This window comes from Dendrobates tinctorius, unplaced genomic scaffold (genome assembly GCF_039654945.1).
Source record: "Dendrobates tinctorius isolate UK_male_01 unplaced genomic scaffold, ASM3965494v1 ptg000057l, whole genome shotgun sequence".
NCBI lineage: Eukaryota > Metazoa > Chordata > Amphibia > Anura > Dendrobatidae > Dendrobates > Dendrobates tinctorius.
In genome coordinates, this window is record NW_027361725.1 from 25,749,377 (window position 1) to 25,764,586 (window position 15,210).

General features: G+C 43.4%; 1 long non-coding RNA gene across 2 annotated transcripts in view; it reads right to left on the reverse strand.

The window, feature by feature from the left end:
- Positions 1–1,153: 1,153 nt before the first annotated feature.
- Positions 1,154–15,210, reverse strand: part of LOC141091996 (uncharacterized) — a 123,012-nt gene continuing 108,955 nt past the window's right edge. Inside the window, exons 4-5 of one of the 2 annotated variants that reach the window (XR_012232640.1) lie at positions 1,993–2,098; positions 1,154–1,390 (exon numbers count right to left, since the gene is read on the reverse strand). This is a non-coding gene — a long non-coding RNA (uncharacterized lncRNA). The remainder of the gene's footprint in view (positions 1,391–1,992; positions 2,099–15,210) is intronic. The other variant, XR_012232641.1, reaches the window with a different exon arrangement.

The following is a 15,210-nucleotide window of genomic DNA, read 5'->3' on the forward strand; positions in this document are numbered from 1 at the left end:
GTTACGGACGTGGCAATACTAAATATGTGTACTCTTATTTTTTTTATTTCCAAAAAATGAATTTATTAGGGAATATTTTTTATTTTTTTAATTTATTAATTTACTTAGCGTTTTTTTATAAATTATTTTTACACTTTTTTTTAACTTTATCACATTGTCCCAGGGGGGACATAACTGTCATGTGATCTGACACATCACAGATCGCTGTCACAGATCAGGGATCTCACACAGGCACTGCACAAGGCTTCCACATGCCTGTGCTGTGCAGGCAGTGAGGAAGCCGGCTCTCTGCAGGCTCCAGAAGGTCCCCACCGCCATATTGGATCCGGGGACCTGCAGGGAAGGAGGCCCCTGCAGCAGCGCGATGTGCACTGAGGAAGCCACCTCCCTGCAGGGAAGGAGACAGTCGGAGCAGTGCAGCACATCGCACTGCTCCGGTGGTCTCAGGGAAGCACGGAGGGAGCCCCCTCTCTGCCGATGCTTCCCTAAACCCCGGTACACTACGATCATGTTTGATCGCAGTGTGCCAGGGGTTAACGTGCCGGGGACGGTCCGTGACCGCCCCTGACGCATAGTGCCGGCTATAATCAGTTGACACCCAGCCGTGATCAGCGGCGATCCCCCCGTGAGCGCCGCTGATCTCTATGACGTACTATCCCGTCCTTGGGAATTAAGTCCCAGGGTACATGGATGGGATAGTATGTCATATGGCAGAAAGGGGTTAAAGGGAATCTATCACTAAGATCAACACTCCTAATTCGCCTATATGGGCATGTAGGTCGTAGGAAGCTGAATAAAATGAGAACTTGATATCTGTGATCCGATTTCTTATTCCAGAGAAATCCATGTTTTCCATGCAGATCTATTTCCGGCCCATAGCCTGGAACAGCTCATTTACATATAAGAAAAACATGGATTTCTCGGGAATAAAACATCACATTGCAGATATCAAGGTATCATTTTACTCAGCCTCCTATGACCTACATGCCCATATATACGGCTTAGGAAGGTTAATCCTACTGACAGATGCCCTTTAAGAAAATAAAATGCCACCAAAGGCGTCCTTATTCTTTAACCCCTGTTTTCTATTCAGGATTTCTATATGAGTGATGGTTTCAAGAACATACAGTATTTGCTACAGATTCACAAACAATTTAATGTTTAATTTAGTAATTTATTTCTAGATTTAGTATTCCTTTATACATATCTATAGAAAAGACTCAGTACACTCCATTTTTCACTTCTTGCAGTTAGAGAAAACTTATCTACATGTTCAATGAAAATCCATAAAGATCATGTGGATGGTGATCAGCTTGTTATGAGTCAATGATTTGTGCCAGAGTGTGAAGTTTCTGCTCCTCCAGAGCCTTGATCTCGTTATTACAAGTTGCTGGAATAGAAGAACATGGAACAATTCGTAAACAGAGATGTATTAAGCAGCAGGAGGATGGCGCTACACCTGCCCACCTGTACCATTGCTGGTTATAAAAAAAACACATACAAAGAGTTTATAATAATCAAATATTCCATACAAAGTAACATCAATCTGCCTCTCATGGGCAAACATTGCTGCATTCAAATCCAAAGATTTTTCTCCAAGATTTGAAGGTAACATGAAAACTTTAATAGGTTTGTGCTATAACATATTGCGTGTATGTGGGACGCTCAAATTAACCAGACATTTCAATCAATGCAATAAAATATAATGTAAGTTTTAGTAAAAAAAAAAAAATGTATCTAAAATAAAAGACTGCCGGTGAATTTAATTTGAAAGAAAAAAAAAAATCTTCCAAGAACTCAGGGGTTAATACACAGTGAAGTGGTTGTCAGCAAGGTGCAGACTATTTCACCGCTCCTCCTCCATTCCCTCTGGCAGTATCGGAGTTAAAAAAAATGAACATCTTGCTCACCTCAGGGGTAAGAAAAATCTATTAAAAGAAAATAAAAACAGCTATTTCCAATCCCCCCTCTCTCTCCCCACAACCTCCTTACTATCTGAAACTTTGTGATTCCGCAGGGATTTTATCAGCAGGAATTGATCTGCTTGTGGATTCCTGGGGCTCTTTTGAGGTCTGAATTATACCAGTATTGACAAAGCCTGAAAAAGATAAATAATTTAAGACATACATCTTGTCTCACATTCAGTGCACGCGTTGTCCTGGCTCTGTTCTATCAGTCTTAACCTTTACCTTCACTCTTTGGCTCTAAACAAATTAAGACACATTATTTAGCTGCAGAATTTAAAGCCAGACTTGTGTGTTACTGGTGTCTGGCTGGACCTCCTGGCCGAGTGCAAGGTGTGCGGAGTACCCTGACCAGTGTCATGCAGTGACTGTGCACACATTTTATCATGTCCATTATTAATCCATAAGGCTTCACTCATTTATACTGTTTTTTAATTATGGGAAATCAAAAATGAAATCTTTTAAAGCAGCCAATCAACCTAATAATTACATGTGTAAAGTCATCGGGGCCAATTCGCCAAGACTTGAGCAGCACAAGATCGTGCTACGCTAATCTTGACAGAGTATAAGGCGCCAAATTCATTAACAGGCACACGCTACTTAATGAATTCAGCTGTTATGCACCTGACATGGATTCGTGCCTTGCTTCCCTCACCCCAGTCTGCTAAACTCTTATGCTCCACAACAGGCTTTGCAGATGGCCCTGTGTGATCCCATATGATCATCCGCATGGGCCTATATACACACCTGTGTCTTGGCATTAAAACTTTAGTTTTCCTGAGGCTTCCAGTACCTCTTTTACCTGTCTGCAGTACCTCTGCTACCTATCTGTGATTTTCAGGAAGTGTCTTGTCTGCCATCGGCTTCCAGTACTTCAGCTACCTGTTCCCAGTCTCCTATCCACCTGCGGTCTCTAATTCCTCTGCTTCCTGTCTACCACATGCATCACCTGCCTGCTACACTGATGCTTGTGGTCCGTGCCCACCTTGACCTTGATCTTGGAGGATCCACCTCACCAAGTGAGCCTTAACATCATCATCTCTAGTACTTGGCATGTGCCTCGGTGGGCTGAGGGCTAAAGTAGCATTTCTGTCATAGGAAATTCTGGCAAATTTGATCATTTCAATGGGGGGCGTAGCCAAGCACATGCCTTGGCTCCTCCACAGCCCCTCCCATTTCAGTTGAGTTAATTCATAATGGCATGAAAACGCCAAAAGTCACCAAATTTTCTAGTTGATTAACTTAAAGGGAACCTTTTACGCCATTTTTAGCAGCAACTAAACTGTTCCCAGTGTGTTGTTAGTCATGAAATGTGTATTACTAATACGTTGTTTTCAATCATCATGTCATCATAATCATCTCCAAAAATCACTATGTATAGTTATATAGTATCTTCTCTTTCAGTCATAATGGTGGCGCTTCATTTTCTTTAGTCACGGGCTCATCATATTGATGATGCCTACACCCTCTGATTGATGTTCCGGGGTGCGCTGATGTCACGGGAACCTGCTCTAATATCCCATGCTTGCGCAGTGTCGAGCGGCTCCCCTCGCATGTGAAGTGAGAAGCGTGGTCACAGACACACTCGCAGTGGCTCCAGCACATGCTCATACAGTCAATGAAGCTGGGTACGTACACCCAGATTGAGTGCACTTGCGCGTGGAGACAATTGTCACTGCGCAAGTGCGTGGAGCCGCTCGTCACTGCGCCTGTGCAGGGACCTGCTCAACACTGCGCAAGTGCGTGATGTTAGTGCAGATTCCCGTGACGTCGGCACAACGTGGAACATCAGAGTGTGTGGGCTTCAGTACTTCAGTTTTCCCATTTCTACCCTTCCTCCGCTTCACTCCGGTAGAGTATGTCATAGCAGCTAATTTTTCATTTTAATGGATTTGAATAAAAGTTTTTGATTTTATCTATGAAGCTGGATATTTTTCTTCTACAAGCAATAACCTTAGCGTCTGGCAGAGACGCGATCTTGTGCTTCTTTTGAGTTCACAAGGTACCGACTAAAGGTGAGCTGAATTATACTCCTTCCATGTAAAAATAAATTTTAGTTTTGCTTGTGCCACCATTTTCTGAGACCCATAACATTTTTGTACTTTGTCCATTAATGGAGCATTGTGAGGGCTTTTAGTTTTTTGCCTTTCGGGTTGATGTTTTCATTCCTACCATTTTGGAGTACATACTACATTTTGATTGTATCTTATTTAATTTTTTTTTGCAGTTTTGCAGCTGACAAAAACAATTCTGATTCTTTTCCTCTTTACAGCATCTAGTGATTGTGTTATTGAATGTTATATTTCGATAGATCTGACTTTTACAGATGTGACATTGCCAAATATGCATGGATAGGGAAATACGAGCGCTTTTCCCTGAGTGACAACGGTCACAGTTCTCATAGTGCAGTATACCTCCACGTACTCTGGTAGTCACAAACTCTCGGGGCATGTTTGAAAGAGGTTGTGTTGACTGAAACATCACGTAATTTTGTAACACAGTGGACCATGAAGCTAAATAAATAAATATTTCTAATTTTCAGTTTTTGGAGCGTCAGATTTATTTTCCATTGCAATAACAATCATGTATTTCTTTACATTTCTTTATTTTTAATTGAGGAAATGACTACGATTTGAATTTTTATGTTTTTTTTTCCACTTTGTTGTTTAGTCACCTTAGGGGGACTTGAAACTATGATCGTTTGTTTGTGTAAATCCTTCTCTCTCTTCATGTAATCCCACATCGGATCATCATTTCCAGGACTCTATGTTCTTCTTTACACTGAGGATAATTAATAATAACATTGGCTGTATATTTGGATCATTGTCCGGCTGCAGAATAAATTTGGAGCCAATCAGACTCCTCCCCAATGGTTTTACATGATGAATAAGTATCTCCCTGTATTTCTCAGCATTGAAGACTTGAACAATCTGGAGGAAATCATCAATTCCATTTGCTGAATGCAACCCAAAGCTTCCACCATGTTTCACTGTTTGACACTTATTGTACCGCTCTGCAACCTTTTGTGAACAAACTGCCTTTTGATACAGCCAAGTATTCAAGATTTTGACTAATACGTCCAGAGCAACTGCTGCCACTTTTCTGCACCCTACTGTAAGGTAGCCAGGGCGGTATTCGTGGCAACGGGCTGTAGTGTTAGTATAAGGCGGTGAGATATAATGTCTTTCTTGCTTCCCTTCCTCGGTTTGCCCTTTGATTGTTAATGTTTACATATTGCTAATTGATAATGTCTATGATAAATGCATGCGGTACTGCTACATAGAAATATGTATTATCGCTCATCTTTTATGGTAGAGAACTGTATTATGTTGTCTTGTGTCCCTTTAATGTAATATTGTATATTATATGTGACCCATGTTCATGCACTGTTAGGGTAAGTCAATGCATCCTTTTTGGGGGACATTAGAGGGCACTTTAGTATATAATTCCTATAGATACAGGTAAGTGTAGTTCTGTTGTGGGCCACTAGGTGGGAGGCATACTAGTGGAGCCTTATAGGATATTTTCTAGAGGGTTAATTGTAGGAGGGGCTGCTGGGTACTAAGAGGGAAGCTATCGGAAAGTTAGGTCAGATGGGGCCAGAGTGCCCTAATGTCAACATGGGCTATAGGCCCGGACAGCTCGGCAGCCACGCAATGTTCAAGTGCTGCAGCCCATGTTACCCACGGCCACTGTGTGTCATAGCAGTGGGCCACTGCAGGAAAGGAAAGATGTGGCGACTTATCGCCTGGGCAGATGTTTTTATGGCAAGATTTGGTTGGACTGATGAGATGGAGGAAGTTGGAGCTTCGACAAGATCGGTACAGACAGGCCGGATTCTTTACCAGAGGCAACCAAACCTGGTGACTGATGATTTCGAGTCTGGGGCGAAACAGGCAGAAGGAATTGTCATCATGGCAAGGTCAGGTCAGGAAGGAACTGGGGAGCAGTTTAGAATGGTCCGGTCTGGGCATGTACTGCACAGAAGCGACAGCCGGAAAGGGAAAGATGAGGAAACCAGTAAATGTCATGATGTACCAACTGTGGATGTAACATGTGAAGTACTCAGTAAAGAAAGTGCTAAAGTTAACTTGGACTGTGTCTCACCTGCCCCTCGGATCCTGTTCAGGTTGGTTTCATTTAAGCTGGTGACTGTCTGCACACCACTCAACCTGGGGCCCCTTCTTGCCGAAGCAACTCTGTCCCCACGGCTGTCCGACTGTCCTTACTCACTGCTGCGTATGCACTTCTTGCCCTGGGCAAGGCTGCCCGGGCTCTGCTCACTTAACCAGGAAGTGTCTGCACTATATCCTCACTGTTCTGCACTACACTACTCTGTATCGCCTCCCAGTCTGGAAAACCCATATGCTGACTATACCTAGGCTAATACTCTTATTCCCTATCTCTAGTATGCCCCCTCTATTCTAATCCCACTATGGTCCTCTACTATCTTCTATACTATCCCTAATTCTGTACATAACACATATCAAATACATTCACATTGCAGTAAATAAACACAATAATACTTATAAACGCTCTGGAACTGCACGCATAAAATGTGAACAATGTCCAGGGGAGAATATGACGGCCACTGTCACCTCCTTACACTACTTCCTATTTATGGGCATAGTTGAGTCTTTGCTTACGTTTTCATGCAAAATTGAGGTGCTTGACCATGTTTTTCCACGTCAAACTGGTTGTTGCCAGCTCTGAGCTGATGGCATTGTTGGGCATCTTCTGAGTTTGAAGGGAAGCATGATGTGTCTCTAAGTTTCCTTGACCACTGCATCTACGCTTCACAACACTGACCATTTTTTTGGAGTTTCTTCAAAAGAGTTTGAATATCACATCTTGAAACCCCTGTCTGCTTTGAAATTTTTACCTGCGAGAGACCTTGCTATTGCAATATAACTACCTTGTGTGTTGTTGTGCTCACTCTTACTATGGTTTATGATCTGTGACATGAAATTGTCTTCCACAACCTCACACTTGTAGCAGAGTTTGGCTGATCCACACCCAATTTTAAACCTCCAATACATCTGCCTCTGTTAATGAACGTACTTCCAGCTACATATCAAAATGATGACCATTATCTCCAGTTTGGTATCATTGGTTACTAGTACCCTAGTACATCTAACTATAATCATACAATCCCTCCCTTTATGCAAGTGTACCTAGAAGAATTGATGCTTTGAATACAAAGGGTGGTGACGCCAAATATTGAGTATTGCGCTTTTCATCATTCACTTTGGTAATTTATAAAAAATAAACTATTAACACTTCTATTTTTGAAAGGATTCTAACTACACCTTCCTAAAATTTTTTACATTACTGTTCATAATTGGGTATTATATACAATATATACATGTAGAATAAGATATACAATATGCATTGCATTATATATCTATATATACACATATACATATCTATATTTTATATATATATATATATATATTTATATATATATATTAGATAAATGTCTGCAGGATTTATATATATATATATATATATATATAATGTATAATAATATATATAACATATATAATATATATATTATATATATAATATATATATATATATAATATATAAAGCTCAATGTGGGTGTGTATGTATGTGTGTATGTACGTGTGTATGTATGTATGTGTATGTCCGGATTGGCATCCGCAACGTCGCAGCAACAGCCACAAAATTTGGCACAGTCACACGTCTGGACCCTGAGAGCGTCCTAGCTATGTTGTGAGGCGAAATTTTAACCCCGCGCGTTCCAATTCACAAAACAATTTTGCCCCTATCTACATAATGGGGAAAAAGTGTGTGTGTGTCAAGCCCCGCCCCTCATTATGATGTCATAATGGTTGCCATGGCGACGCTGATGATATCATGGGTTGCAAGCCCCACCGCTCATTATGATGTCATAATGGTTGACTATGGGATGGAGGATGTGTGATGGGTATATGGGCACTGGACTATGGGATGGAGGATATGTATGACGGGTATATGGGCACGGGACTATGGGATGGAGGATGTGTGATGGGTATATGGGCACTGGACTATGGGATGGAGGATATGTATGACGGGTATAAGGGCACGGGACTATGGGAAGGCGGATATGTATGATGGGTATATGGGCACGGGACTATGGGATGGAGGATATGTATGATGGGTATATGGACACGGGACTATGGGATGGAGGATGTGTGATGGGTATATGGGCATGGGACTATGGGATGAAGGATGTGTGATGGGTATATGGGCACTCGACTATGGGATGGAGGATATGTATGATGGGTATTTGGGCACGGGCCTATGGGATTGTAGATATGTATGATGGGTATATGGGCACGGACTATGGGATGGAGGATAATTATAATTTGCTATAACTAACCACAGTTATTTACTATGCCCGGGCAGCGCCGGGCTCTTCAGCTAGTCTAATATATAAAGCTCAATGTGGATGTGTATGTATGTATGTGTGTGTATGTCCGAGATTGGCATCCGCACCGTCGCAGTTACAGCCACAAAATTTGGCACAATCACACGTCTGGACCCCGAGAGCATCCTGGGCTATGTTGTGAGGCGAAATTTTACCCCGCGCATTCCAATTCACCAAACAATTTTGCCCCTATCTACTTAATGGGGAAAAAGTGTGTGTATCAAGCCCCGCCCCTCGTTATGATGTCATAATGGTTGCAATGGCGACGCTGATGTCATCATAGGTTGCAAGCCCCACCGCTCATTATGATGTCATAATGGTTGACTATGGGATAGAGGATGTGTGATGGGTATATGGGCACTGGACTATGGGATGGAGGATATGTATGACGGGTATATGGGCACGGGACTATGGGATGGAGGATGTGTGATGGGTATATGGGCACGGGACTATGGGATGGAGGATGTGTGATGGGTATATGGGCACTGGACTATGGGATGGAGGATATGTATTACAGGTATATGGGCACGGGACTATGGGATGGCGGATATGTATGATGGGTATATGGGCACGGGACTATGGGATGGAGGATATGTATGATGGTATATGGGCATGGGACTATGAGATGAAGGATGTGTGATGGGTACATGGGCACTCGACTATGGGATGGCGAATATGTATGATGGGTATATGGGCATGGGACTATGGGATGGAGGATGTGTGATGAGTATATGGACATGGGACTATGGGATGGAGGATGTGTGATGGGTATATGGGCACTCGACTATGGGATGGAGGATATGTAAGATGGGTGTATGGGCACGGGCCTATGGGATCGTAGATATGTATGATGGGTATATGGGCACGGGACTATGGGATGGAGGATAATTATAATTTGCTATAACTAACCACAGTTAGTTACTATGCCTGGGCAGCGCCAGGCTCTTCAGCTAGTATATATATATATATATCTAAATTGTGGTAGTTCAACTCACGTGGCGGTATACGTAGGTAGAAAATGGGAACACTGTCTTTTTAAATCCTCGTTGGTTTATTTTAAGGTAGCATAAACCAACACGTGGGGAAAATAAACTCAGCCTTTCTAGCTAAAACAGGAAAAACAACATTGAAAACAAAACGCTGCAACACAGTCCATACGTACCAGGTGGCACCCCGCTCTGGAGCAATTCCCTATCTCGCCATGGCTTGAGCAAGTTCACATGGTATATTTGGTGTGGCTTCCTTCGGCCTGGCTGGTTTACCTTGTAATTCACTTTGCTCAGTTTCTCCACCACCTCATATGGGCCTTTCCACTTGCCTAGGAACTTGCTCTCTAGTGCAGAGTTAACTGGAGGACCCACTAGATCCATGGCAATCCTTTCAAATGGGACCTCTATCGCCGGTAATGGAACTAGGGGACTTCAGAAGTGAGTAGAGGGAGCGATTTGTTGTGCGATTTTCTGGCAGGTGGGGCAGAACCTACAATAATTTAGGATCTACCAGTAACACACTGGACAATAGAACATCTGCATTATTTTTCCTGTGTTTTGTCATCATGGGTCATGTCTAAAACCCTCCACCGGTAGGGACCTGGAACCAAGAGCTTCTCCACTATCTTCCCTCCCCTCAGTGTGGTCACCTGATAAGGTGACTTGCCATTCATGGCGAAGTATGGGAACCTGCTGTCAGCCCCCAGATCTTGAGCAACCCCATCTATCACAGACACATTTTCAAATGCACTTTTTCGGGTAAGATCTCGCATCTGAGCAATGCCAACATTTTCCCGAGAAACCCCCAGATCAGGAACCTCGGCCTCACTGACCACCATCTCATCCTCGTCACCCTCCAGGACACACAAGGGGAGCTCCTCCAACTCTGGCTGTGATGGGGATTGAGCAGGGTGGAATTGGATTCTGTCTGAGTCAACATATTTATTAACCCCTTAACCCCCAAGGGTGGTTTGCATGTTAATGACAGGGCCAATTTTTACAATTCTGACCACTGTCCCTTTATGAGGTAATAACTCTGGAACACTTCCATGGATCCTGGTCATTCTGACACTGTTTTCTTATGACACATTGTACTTCATGATAGTGGCAACATTTCATTGATATAACTTGCGTTTATTTGTGAAAATGGAAATTTGGCGAAAAGTTTGAAAATTTTGCAATTTTCCAAATTTGAATTTTTATGCCCTTAAATCACAGAGATATGGCACACAAAAACCTTAATAAGTAACATTTCCAACATGTTTCCTTTACATCAGCACAATTTGGGAACCAAAATGTTTTTTGTTATGAAGTTATAAGGGTTAAAATTTGACCAGCGATTTCTCATTTTTACAACACCATTTTATTTTTAGGGACCACATCACATTTGAAGTCACTTTGAGGGGTCTATGTGATAGAAAATACCCAAAGGTAACACCACTCTAAAAACTGCACCACTCAAGGTGCTCAAAACCACATTCAAGAAGTTTATTAACCCCTCAGGTGCTTCACAGGAATTTTTTGAATGTTTAAAAAAAATGAACATTTAACTTTTTTTCACAAAAAAATTACTTCAGGTCCAATTTTTTTTATTTTACCAAGGGTAACAGGAGAAATTGGACTGCAAAAGTTATTGTGCAATTTGTCCTCAGTGCACTGATACCTGATATGTGGGGGGGGACCACTGTTTCGGCACATTGCAGAGCTCAGAAGGGAAGGTTTGACTTTTTCACTGCAAAATTGGCTGGAATTCAGATCGGACGCCATGCCACGTTTGGAGAGCCCCCGATGTGCCAAAAACAGTGGATACCCCCCACAAATGACACCATTTTTGAAACTAGACCCCCAACGGAGCTTATCTAGATGTGTGGTGAGAACTTTGAACCCCCAAGAGCTTCACAGAAGTTTATAACGTACAGCCGTAAAATTAAAAATCATATTTTTCCACAAAAATTATCTTTTCACCCCCAAATTTTATTTTCCCAAGGTTAACAGGACTCCAAAAGTTATTGCGTAATTTGTCCTGAGTACGCTGATACCACACATGTGGGGGTAAACCACTATTTGGGCGCATGGCAGAGCTCAGAAGGGAAGCAGCGCCATTTGACTTTTTTGGCTGGAATTGAGATCGGACGCCATGCCGCATTTAGAAAGCCCCTGATGTGCCAAAACAGTGGAAACCCCCCAAAATGACACTATTTTGGAAACTAGACCCCCCAAGGAACTTATCTAGATGTGTGGTGAGCACTTTGAACCCCCAATTGCTTCACAGAAGTTTTGTCCTGAGTACGTTGCTTTGTCCAATTTGTCCTGAGTACGCTGATATCCCATATGTGGGAGAAAACTACTGTATGGGCACATGTCGGGGCTCGGAAGGGAAGTAGTGACGTTTTGGAAGGCAGACTTTGATGGAATGGTCTGCGGGTGTCATGTTGCCTTTGAAGAACCCCTGATGTGCCTAAACTGTGGAAACCCCCCACAAGTGACCCCATTTTGGAAACTAGACACCCCAAGGAACTTATCTAGATGTGTGGTGAGCACTTTGAACCCCCAAGTGTTTCACAGAAGTTTATAACACCCGGGCGAGAAAATAAAAAAATCATATTTTTTTTCTACAAACATGGTCTTTTAGTCCCCAATTTTTTTATTTTTCCAAGGGCAACAGGAGAAATTGGACCCCAAAAGTTGTTGTCCAATTTGTCCTGAGTACGCTGATATCCCATATGTGGGAGAAAACTACTGTATGGGCACACGTCTGGGCTTGGAAGGGAAGTAGAGACGTTTTGGATTGCAGACTTTGATGGAATAGTCTGCGGGTGTCATGTCGCGTTTGGAGAGCCTCTAATGTGCCTAATCTGTTGAAACCCCCACAAGTGACCTCATTTTGGAAACTAGACCCCCCCAAGGAACTTATTTAGATGTGTGGTGAGCACTTTGAAACCCAAGAACTTCACAGAAGTTTATAACGTAGAGCCATAAAATTAAAAAAATCATATTTTTTTTCCACAAAAATGATATTTTTGCCCCCAATTTTTATTTTCCTAAGGGTAACAGGAGAAATTGGACCACAAAAGTTGTTGCGCAATTTTTCCTGAGTAGGCTGATACCCCATATGTGGGGGTAACCATTGTTTGGGCGCATGGCAGACCTTGGAAGGGAAGGAGCACCGTTTGACTTTTTCAACGCAGAATTGGCTGGAATTGAGATCAGACGCCATGTTGCATTTGGAGAGCACCTGATGTGCCTAAACTGTGGAAACCCCCCAATTCTAACTCCAACCCCAACACACCCCTAACCCTAATCTCAGCCCTAACCCTAGCCCCAACGCTAACCCTAGCCCTAACCCTAATGGGAAAATGGAAATACATTTATTTTTAATTTTATTACTTTTCCCTAACTAAAGGGGGGTTTCATTTACTATTTATGACTGATTTTTATGTTTGGCAGCTGTCATACATTAAAAGACGCTTTTTATTGTAAAAATAGTTTTTGCATCACCACATTTTGAGAGCTATAATTTTTCTATGTTTTGACCCACCGAGTCAAGTGAGGTCTTATTTTTTGTGGGACACGTATCACACACACACAGCTCACACGTATCACACACACCGCACACGTATCACATACACCTCACAGGTATCACGCACACACAGCTCACACGTACCACACACAAACAGCTCACACGTATCACACATACACAGATCACATGTATCACACACAGCTCACACGTATCACACACACAGCTCACACGTATCACACACAGCTCACACGTATCACACACACAGCTCACACGTATCACACACACACCTCACACGTATCACACACAGCTCACAAGTATCACACACACAGCTCACACGTATCACGCACGCTGTATCACAGCTCACACACACAAGTAGCTCACACAGCTCACGCTCACACACACGTATCACACAGCTCACAAACACAAGTAACACACACACGTATCACACAGCTCACACACACAGTTCATGCTCACACACACAGCTCACACGTATCACACACGCATGTATCACACAGCTCATGATCACACAGTTCACACGTATCACACACACATGTATCACACAACTCACAAACTCAAGTAGCTCACACAGCTCATGCTCACACACAGCTCATGCTCACACACAGCTCACATACGCACAGCTCACAAACGCATGTATCACAGCTCACACACACACACAAGTACAGTAGCTCATACTCACACTAGTAGCTCACACACGTATCACACACATATATCACACAGCGCACACACACGCATGTATCACACACAAGTAGCTCACACACACAGCGCACCCTCACACACGCATGCATCACACAGCTCACACACAGCTCACGTTCACACACACGCATGTATCACACAGCTCACACACAAGTAGCTCATGCTCACACAGCTCACACGTATCACACACGTATCTCATACACATGTATCACACAGCACACACACACAAGTAGCTCGCACACACACACACACACGTATCACACAGCTCACACTCACACACAGCTCACACACACATGCCTGTATAACACAGCTCACACACACAAGTAGCTCACACACAGCTCACGCACACACGCATGTATCACACACAGCTCACACACACAAGTAGCACACACACGTATTACACAGCTCACACACACTCAGCTCACACACACACACATGTATCACACAGCTCACACACACAAGTAGCTCACACACAGCTCATGCACACACGCATTTATCACACAGCTCACACACACACACACGTATTACACAGCTCACACACACACAAGTAGCTCACACACACGTATATCACACATACACATATATCAATCAGACTCGTATCACACACATATCACACATACACGTATCACACACGTAGCTCACACACACGTATCACACAGCTCACATACACAGCTCACACACATATGTATCACACAGCTCTCACACACAAGTAGCTCACACACAAGTAGCTCACACATGCATGTATCACACACATGTATCACACAGCTCACACACAGCTCACACGTATCACACAGCTCACACACATATCACACATACACACAACCTCACACACACATACACACAGCCACACACATAGCCACACACATACACACAGCCACACACATACACACAGCCACACACACACAGCCACACACATACATACACAGCCACACACATACACACAGCCACACACAGCCACACACATCCTCACACACACACACACACACACACACACACACATACACACAGCCACACACATACACAGCCACACACATACACACAGCCACACACATACACACAGCCACACACATACACACAGCCACACAGCCTCACACATACACACAGCCACACACATACACACAGCCTCACACATACACACACATACACACAGCCTCACTAGCAGACACAAACACATACACAGCCACACACACAGCCACACACATACACACAGCCACACACATACACACAGCCACACAGAGCCACACACACAGCCACACACACACGCAGCCACACACATACACACAGCCACACACATGCACAGCCTCACACATAAACACAGCCTCACACATAAACACAGCCTCACACATAAACACAGCCTCACACATAAACACAGCCTCACACATAAACACAGCCTCACACATACATACCGCCATACACATACACACAGCCACACACACATACACACAGTCAAACAGCCACACATGTACATACAGCTCACACACACTGCCCTCTGTGGTGCAGGGGTGGCTGGAGTCCATGTGCAGCTCTTCAGCTTCTCCTGCTCACAGAAGCTCTGTCCCTGCACATCCCCCTGTGTTTCCTCTCTACCGG